The following is a 9,142-nucleotide window of genomic DNA, read 5'->3' on the forward strand; positions in this document are numbered from 1 at the left end:
TGAGTATTTAATTAGTTAATTAGTTTACGGGATGTAATTAATTAATTTGTAAATTAATGAAATTGCATTCGTGAATAATTAATCAAACTAATACGTCAATTTATTAATTAGTGTTGTTTATTTGATTGGGGTAATTAAATTTAATCTAATTATAACTAATTGCATAGAATAAATACTATTGGTATTTATTTAAGTGATTATGTTGGGATTAGATTAGTTTTGTAATTAACCAATTAACCCTAAACCAATTAGGTTTAGAAATAACTACACTATATATAATAAAAGCCTAAAACCTAAAACAGTCTAACTAATAATATTCATTCGGCCACCAACCTATTGCTTTGAAAAAGCAATAACCAAAATCCGCAGCCACCATACATTTGGAAAGTGGGATTTGTTTGGTTAATTACATAATCTCTCCAGTTCATCCTCTGTTCTTCGGCTAGCACCGGTTCTGACTCAATAGCTGTTCGTGCATTTGACTACGGAGATCTTACTACCTTGTGGATCCTTCAGCCATCTCTAGAAGAGACAGTCCGAGTATGTTTATATCCCTAAACGGATCAAAAGGTTCTATTCAATCAATGGTTAACGGACGAAGATCAAATTAAAGGGATTAGAAATAAATTTTAAACCGCAATTCCACTGCGCTACAATTGATTAACTGGCTTTAATCCCTAACACATACTTTGTTTGGCTAATGAAGATCTCATTCTTTCCTTGCTTGATTTGAAGTCCAAGAAAGAAGTTGAGTTCTCCCATCATGGACATCTCAAGCTCAGTTTGCATCTGTTTACTAAATTCCTTGCAAAGAGACTCATTAGTAGCATCGAATATAATATCATCAATGTATGTTTATGCTAGTAGGGTGTCCTTGCCCTTTTTCTTTATAAATAAGGTTGTATTAGTCTTTCCTCTGACATAATTTCTAGTCAGTAGGAAGCTTGTTAAGCGTTCAAACTAGACACGTGGTGCTTGTTTCAAGCCATACAGAGCCTTCTGGAGTTTATAAACATGGTTTGGGAACTTTGGATCCTCAAACCCTAGAGGTTGATTAACATACACCTCCTCATTTATAACTCCATTTAAAAATGCACTTTTAACATCCATTTGAAATAATTTAAAGTTCATGAAACTGGCGTAAGCACACAATATTCTAGTAGCCTCTAACCTTGCCACTGGGGCAAAAGTCTCACCATAGTCAATACCTTCCTGTTGACTATGTCCTTAAGCAACGAGTCTGGCTTTGTTCTTGACAACGTTTCCTTGCGCATCAAGCTTGTTTCGGAAGACCCATCTTATTCCTATTGTCTTCTGGCTCTTAGGATGTGGCACTAAGTCCCAAACTTTATTCCTTCTGATTTGGTCAAGTTCCTCTTGCATTGCATTCATCTAGAATTCATCGTTTTTAGCTTCTGAAAAGTTCTTGGGTTCCAGAACTGAGACGAACGCAACATTACTGAGGTAACTCCTTAGTTGATTTCTTGTCATGAGATGATTCTCAGCAGCATCAAGAATGTTGCTCTCAGAGTGTCCTCTAGGGATTCTGACTTCTCTCGATAGTGCAATGTCCTCAGTATTGGGTGTTTCAACAATATCTGCAGTAGTAGATTGGTCAGCAAAGATAATCTCGGTTTTGTTCTTACCTTTAGTGAGTCTGAGTGGAAATGACTCAGGAGTGGTACTCAGCTCAGCAGGTGCTGGGCTTGGATCATCTTCTGAGATCTGATTGACCTTCTTTGCAGGGTTAGTCTCATCAAACTCAATATGGACTGACTCTTCTAAGACTTGAGTTCGTTTGTTGAAAATTCTATATGCTTCACTGTTAATTGAGTAGCCCAAAAAGATGGCTTCATCAGCCTTGGAATCAAACTTGGCAAGATTGTCTTTAGTGTTTAAAATAAAACATTTGCAACCAAAGGCTCGAAAATAACTTATGTTAGGTTTTCATCCTTTCCAAAGTTTATATGGGGTTTTCCTCAGTATAGGTCTGACTAGAGCCCTATTGAGTATATAGCACGTGTGTTGACAGTTTCTCCCTAGAAGTACTTTGGAAGTCTATTTTCACTCAGCATTGTCCTGGCCATTTCTACCAGAGTTCTGTTCTTCCTTTCAACTACCCCATTTTGTTGAGGAGTTCTAGGAGCAGAAAAATTATGGTCAATGCCATTGGTTTCACAGAATTCATCAAACAATTGGTTCTTGAATTCTCCACCATTATCACTTCGGATATGAGCGATTTTTAAGTCCTTATCGTTTTCAATTTTCCTACAAAGGGTTGAAAACATCTCAAATGTTTCATCCTTGCTACTGAGCAAGATGACCCATGTGTAACGAGAGAAATCATCTACAATGACTAAGGAAAATCTTCTACCACCCAAGCTCAGTGGCCGGACTGGCCCGAGGAGATCCAAGTGTAGTAATTCCAAAGGATGCTTAGTTGACACAATATTTTTACTTTGAAAAGATTTTCTTGTTTGTTTCCCATACCGACAAGTGTTGCATAGCTGATCCTTTTCAAACTTAAGTTTTGGCAATCCCTCAACTAGTTGGTTTCTTGCTAATTTGGCCAGGAGGTCCATACTTACATGACCAAGTCTCTTGTGCCATAGCCAGGAATTTTCTTCCTTAGAGACTAAGCATATTTCTTTTGAAAACTTCTTTTCCAAGTTCAACAAAAAGAAATTTTCAATTCATGGAGCAGTCAGGATTAACTCATTAGTCTTACTCTCAATAATTTGACATCTAGAGGCATCAAATATAACTTTTCTACCGCTATCACACAGCTGAGCTACGCTCAGTAGATTGTATTTAAGCCCTCTAACTAGGGAGACATTTTCAATAGTTGGGTTTCCACCTATGGTTCTTGACCCTACTATTTTACATTTCTTATTGTCTCCAAAACTTACACTTCCTCCACGTTTGTGCACAAGTGTGATGAACTGGGTTTCATCACCCATCATATGCCTTGAGCATGCGCTGTCAATATACCACAATTTTGACTTCTCAGCACACCTCAGGCCTGCCTACAATGGAACTAGTTGCTTTTAGGTACCCAATTTTTTTTTGGGTCCTCTTTTGTTAGGCTTAGTAGGCAATACATTATATTTTACTCGGTGGCAACACACTTTAGTTGTGTGGCCTTTCTTCCCACAAAAGTCACAGTGGACATTTTGCTGAGGATACCATCTTCGCTGACTAGTACCTTGGTACTGAGCATTCTGATGGTAATTCCTTTTATTCGGAACCTTGAATTCGTTCTGAATTGATGTGATTATTAGTCCCTTATAATGTGAGAATTAGTTCCTAAAAGGGGGGGGGGGGGGAGGGGGGCAGGGGGGGGGGGTTAAAGAACTATTTAAATTTTTTCACTTAAGGATGACTTGTTTTAATTTTGACTTAAGATTTTTTACTTAAGTTCTTTAGCATAGTGATATTGAGTGAGGTTAGAGGCAGCTTTAGTTAATCAATGACTAAGGTTGCTTCTAATCGTTGAGTCAGGAAATAACACTTAGGAGTCTATTCCTGAGCTCAGCACCAATTCACACAACTCAGTATGACCAATTAAGCATTTTACAAGACAATACAGAAAGCAAGTAGATAAAGGAGCCGAGGGTTAGAAAAGGTTACTCAGTAGTTTTATCCTAGTTCGGCCTCCTGCCTACATCCAGACCTCGGAATCATTCCAAGCTTTAATCCACTACTGAGATCTTTTGGGTAGAGCACAAACCCCTTACAATAGTCAGTGAGTATACAGAGTACCTTCTTCTATATCCTATACTCAACACTATTCTACCTTTGAGTGCTAAAACCGAGCAACTCAGAGTCTCCTAACACTTTTAAAATTGATAAAGGTTTTTGTTCTAAATACACAGAACACTTTGAATGATCTAAAATCTAATCTTTTACAAAAGAATAAGAATGGGTGTAAGATTGCTTTGCTTTGCTTTAGCACAGAACTTCATGTAGGAATTTGGTCAGCGTTTCGACTTAGTGAAGATCTGCATTGAATGAAGCAAATGAAAGGCCTATTTATAGTCACACCTTGAGCCTTCGGTCATTTCAAAATTCAAAATAATCGTTGGAGGGAAACGACTCTACTGTCCCTTTCACTCCTCAGTGCTCAGTGTCTTCGGCCAATGAGAACGTAGTCTTTTTTGTCTTGATCAGTTCTTCAGAAGCTTTTGGTCAGTACGCGTCAGGTTGTCTCTCTATTTATGGTAAAGATTCCTGGACAGCGGAATGACAAATGTTCTTGCTCAACTGAAACTTTCTTCATTTGGGTAGCCTTTGTCTCCAAGTTTGCTAAGTCAACTTCTGCTTTGTCTGTTGACCGTTGAACTCAGTGGCTTCGTTGTGAAGCCGTTTAGCAAGGCTTCTGGATCCTTCTTCTTGCTGGGCTGAGTTGATTCATAAGCTTGGATCTGTTTGCTTGGGTCTTGACCTTGCTTAATGAGCTTTGGGCCTTGGTCTTATGTCTTTTACACTTGTGGATTAAATACTCAAACAACATTTGAACAAACACATTAGTAACAAATAAATAAAGCATTTAAATTTAATGTGTTGGAATATATTAACTTAGGGATTTAATTCTAATTTAAATAATTTTGTCAAATCAAAATCATTGTGGAAATGTGTTTCAATAGTGATGTCCTTCTTGAGTTTCTTAGAATCCTTTTGGACTTCCGGGACAAACCTATGCATGATTTTAAGAATTTCATCTTGCCTGGTATTGTCTTGGAGGAGATGTCGGAGGTCACTGAGTTTGACTTCCTCAATCTCATCACACCTTCTACTGAGTGCTCTTACTTTCTTGTTACATTTTTTAACAAGGGAGTAAAGACCACTCAGCGCATTTATCATTTCATTTCTAAGGACAGGGAGAGATATTACCTCAGCAGCTTGCTCATCATCCTCAGATGCATAGGAGGGTTCAGGCTGCTCAGAGGCATATGACTCCTCAATCTCATCAGCCATAAAGTAAATATTTGCTGTCTTAGTGGCACCGGCTTCTAAGGAAGATGACTCATCACTGTCACTCCAGGTTGCCACCATTGCCTTCTTGCCATTCTTCTTTTCTTTCTTCAGAGTGGGGCAACTTGACTTAATGTGGCCAGATTGATGACATTCAAAGCAAGTGATTAGCCTTGAGTTCTCCTTTCTGACTTTGTTATCACTGTACTCAGCTTTGTACTTGTCATACTTCCGGTATGGCTTCTTTCCATATTTTTCATTCTTTCGGAACAACCTCTTCATCTTTCGAGCAAACATGGCCATTTCCTCATCATCTGAGGAGCTGTTGTTTGTGGAGTCTGCCTTCATAACAAGAGACTTTTGCTTCTTGTCCTCTGACTTCTCATTGACCTCGAAATTTTTCATGGAGATCTCAAGAGTCAGTAGAGATCCAATAAGCTCATCGTATTTGTATGTGGCCAGGTCCTGAGCTTCCTCAACAGCAGTCTTCTTGGCTTGCTAACTCTTTGAAAGACTCCTCAGTATCTTCTTGACTTGCTCCTCCTTAGGGAAGTTCTTTCCAAGTCTCTTGAACTCGTTTATGATGTTGGTGAATCTTGCATTCATCTTAGAGATGCCTTCACCGTCATTCATCTCAAATAGGTCATACAACCTCATGTGTTGGTTCACCTTTGACTCTTTCACCTTGTTGGTTCCTTCATAGGTGACCTCGAGCTTCTTCCAGATTTCCTGTGCTGACTCACATCCTGAAATCTTATTGTACTCTACAGCATCTAACGCACAGTGAAGCATATTGATAGTCGAAGTGTTATTTTGTAGTTTCTTGAGGTCATCCTCAATCCACTTAGCCTCATCTTTGACAACTTTTATATTGTCAATAGTTTCATAGGGAATCAACGGCCTTGGACTATTGCTAGCCATGCACTCATATTCATTGCCAGAATGAAATTTTTCATCCTGTTCTTCCAAAAGGTATAGTTTGACCCGAAGAACAATGGAGGCCTAGTGATGAACAAGCCTTCAGGTAAGATCTGAGTTATTTCATTTCCTGGGAGGAAACGAGTGCTAGTTGTAGCCATAACAGGGATCAGCTCAAGATATTGTTATCTTATGAGTTGAGCTACTGGAGCTCTAATACCACTTGTTGGTCCCTTGTGATATAGGAATTAGTTCATAGGGGGGGGGGGTAAGGAACTATTTAAAATTGTCTCTTTAAAGGCTGACTTGTTTCTTTTAACACTTAAGATTTTTCACTTAATTGTTAGCACAGTGATATTGAGTGAGGTTAGAAGCAGCTTTAGTCAATCAAGGACTTTGCTTCTAACGTTGAGTCAGGAGATAGCACTTGAGAGTCTATTCTTGAGCTCAGCACCAAATCATACAACTCAATATGTATTCAGTTAAGCGTTTTACTACACACAATAAAAACAAGTAGATAAGGAGCTGAGGGTTAGAGAATGTTACTCAGTAGTTTTATCCTGGTTCGGCCTCCTACCTACATCCAATCCCCGGAATCCTTCCGAGCTTTAATCCACTATTGAACTCTTTTGGGTAGAGCACAAACCACTTACAATAGTCAGCAAGTATATAGAGTACCTTCCTTTATATCCTATACTCAACACTATTTTAGCTCTGAGTGCTAAAACCGAGCAACTCAAAGTCTCCTAACAATTTAAGAATTGATAAGATTTTTGTTCTATTAACAAAGAACACTAGTAAGATCTATTCTAATCATTTACACAAAGATGAGAGTGGTGTAAGAGTGCTTTGCTTTTTGCACAGAAACTTCAAGTAGGAATTTGGTCAGCGTTTCGACGTGGTGAAGATTTGCATCGAATGAAGCAAATGAAAGGCCTATTTATAGTGACACATTGAGCCTTTGGTCATTTCGAAATTCAAAATAACTGTTGGAGGGAAACGGCTCTACTGTCCCTTTCACCCTCAGTGCTTAGTGTCTTCGGCCAATGAGAACGTAATCTTTTCTATCTTGATCAGTGCTTCAGTAGCTTTTGGTTAGTGCGTCAGATTATCTCTCCATTTAAGGCAAAGATTCCTAGACAGCGGGACGACAACCTTTCTGATGCAACTAAAACTTTCCTCATTTAGGTAGCCTTTGTCTCCAAGTTTGCTAAGTCAACTTCTGCTTTGTCTGTTATCCGTTGAACTTAGTGGCTTCATTGTGAAGCAGTTAGCAAGTCTTTTGGAACCTTTTTCTTGCTGGGCTGAGTTGATTCATAAGCTTGGATCTGTTTGCTTGGACCTTCACCTTGCTTAATGGGCTTTGGGCCTTGGTCTTAATGTCTTTTACATTTGTGAATTAAATACTCAAACAACAGTTGAACAAACACATTAGTAACAATTAAATCAAAGCATTTAAATTTAATGTGTTGGAATATATTAACTTAGGGATTTAATTCTAATTTAAATAATTTTGTCAAATCAAAATCATTGTGGAAATGTGTTTCAACACTCTTTACCCATCTGGACCGCGACTTTATAAGCCTTTTATTTATACATTTTTTTTGCAATGGCCTAATGATGAAGATTGGATTGCATTTTCTTTTCTATGGATTTAGACTTAGGAGAAGTATATGAATTATCGTCTTTTCTGTGCATTTGCATTTATACATTTTTGTGTGGCTTTTTTGTTAGTTTGTAATCTTTTTCTTTTTTCGTGGATCTTGTATTGGCTTTAGCCTGTACTTGTGTGAGGTTTTATTCCTTATCATTTTCTTATTATATTTGTTTGTTTAATTGAATGATAAAGGCATTTAAAAAAACTTTTTAATATAAATTTTATATTGAAAAAATATGGTTTCAGTGATTGACAATTTAAGGACTGTAGTATTTTTATGATAAAACATGGCTTGAGCTTTGAAAAGTTAGTTAGATAGGATTTTTAGGACTCGTTTGGTTTACCTACTGTTTGTTATTGTTGTTTGCTGTTACGGTTTGTTGTTTGATGTTAGAAAAAAAACTACTTTTCCAAAAAGTAAATAGTAGTTCCCTAACCAAACACCTAAAACTCACATTTTTAATATTAAAAAAGCAAATAGAATGAGAAAATGGAGTAAACAAACACCCTTTAATTAACACAATGAATGTAATAAAGGGCATTTTAGTCCATCCACCTTTAAACCCCTATTAGAACTTGAGTATTCATCAACCTCGTTCGAAAGCTTCTCTTTTTCTATGTACTTTAAACTTATCCTTGTGATTCTTCATCTTTTACAATTTAAAAATTGTACAAAAGAATGATTAGCTCAAGTTCTCAAGGTTCAATGAATGTAGATTGTGATTGCAGAAAAAATAAAATTTCAAGTTGGAGGGCACTACACCACCAATTAATTTGAAGAATACAATAAGTTTTAATAATTATAAAAAGGGTAAATTTCAAAAACAACCCCTGTGATTTCATGTAATTAAAAACCCCATGTGGTTTGTTTTTACCAAAAAAAAGAACTGTGTCTTACGCCGTTACAAGAATTACGGAAATGGAGAAAACGCCGTTTAACTTGGTGACGTGGCAAAGGGTAGATTTGTCCGAAATTATTGGGAGACCTATATAAGCTCCAGACCTTTTTATAACAGTGTTTATCTTTAGTGACTTTTCATATTTCAGTTACATTGATCGCTTTCCAAAATCGGAATACGAAGTGGCAGCCATCCAAGAACTCATTCATAACCACTTCGATCATCGTTTCTACTACTGAAGGTGTGTGTTTTCTGAAGCGACGAAGTTAGATAGACGTTGGAATCGCTTGTTTGAAGTGGGTAGGGCAACCACAGTTCAAGGTTTTCCAAGGGGTTACGTGCCAGCCTAGGTAAGTGCACCATATCCATGAAAATTTCGATTTTTTTTCTTCTGTTACATGTGTTCTTGGTTTCGGGTTTTGTTTAAGTTAGGGTTTTCTATTTTTACGATTAATAATCGGATTTGTGGTTTTTTTGTTGGCTATATTAATTATCAACAGTTATATTGCATGTAATAGTGTTTTAGTTCAATCGATTCGTGTATATTATCGACTTGTCATTTTATGCATCTCTCTATTTCTAGTTATCGATTAGTGTTGTCTTTTGGTTTTGTTAGTTTGATATATAAGTTGAGTTATGGTTTTGTCGGTCATTACATAACTATTTATTATTGTTTTGTTTGTTTTTGATGGTA

Source organism: Euphorbia lathyris, chromosome 8 (assembly GCF_963576675.1).
Source record: "Euphorbia lathyris chromosome 8, ddEupLath1.1, whole genome shotgun sequence".
Classification (NCBI taxonomy): domain Eukaryota; kingdom Viridiplantae; phylum Streptophyta; class Magnoliopsida; order Malpighiales; family Euphorbiaceae; genus Euphorbia; species Euphorbia lathyris.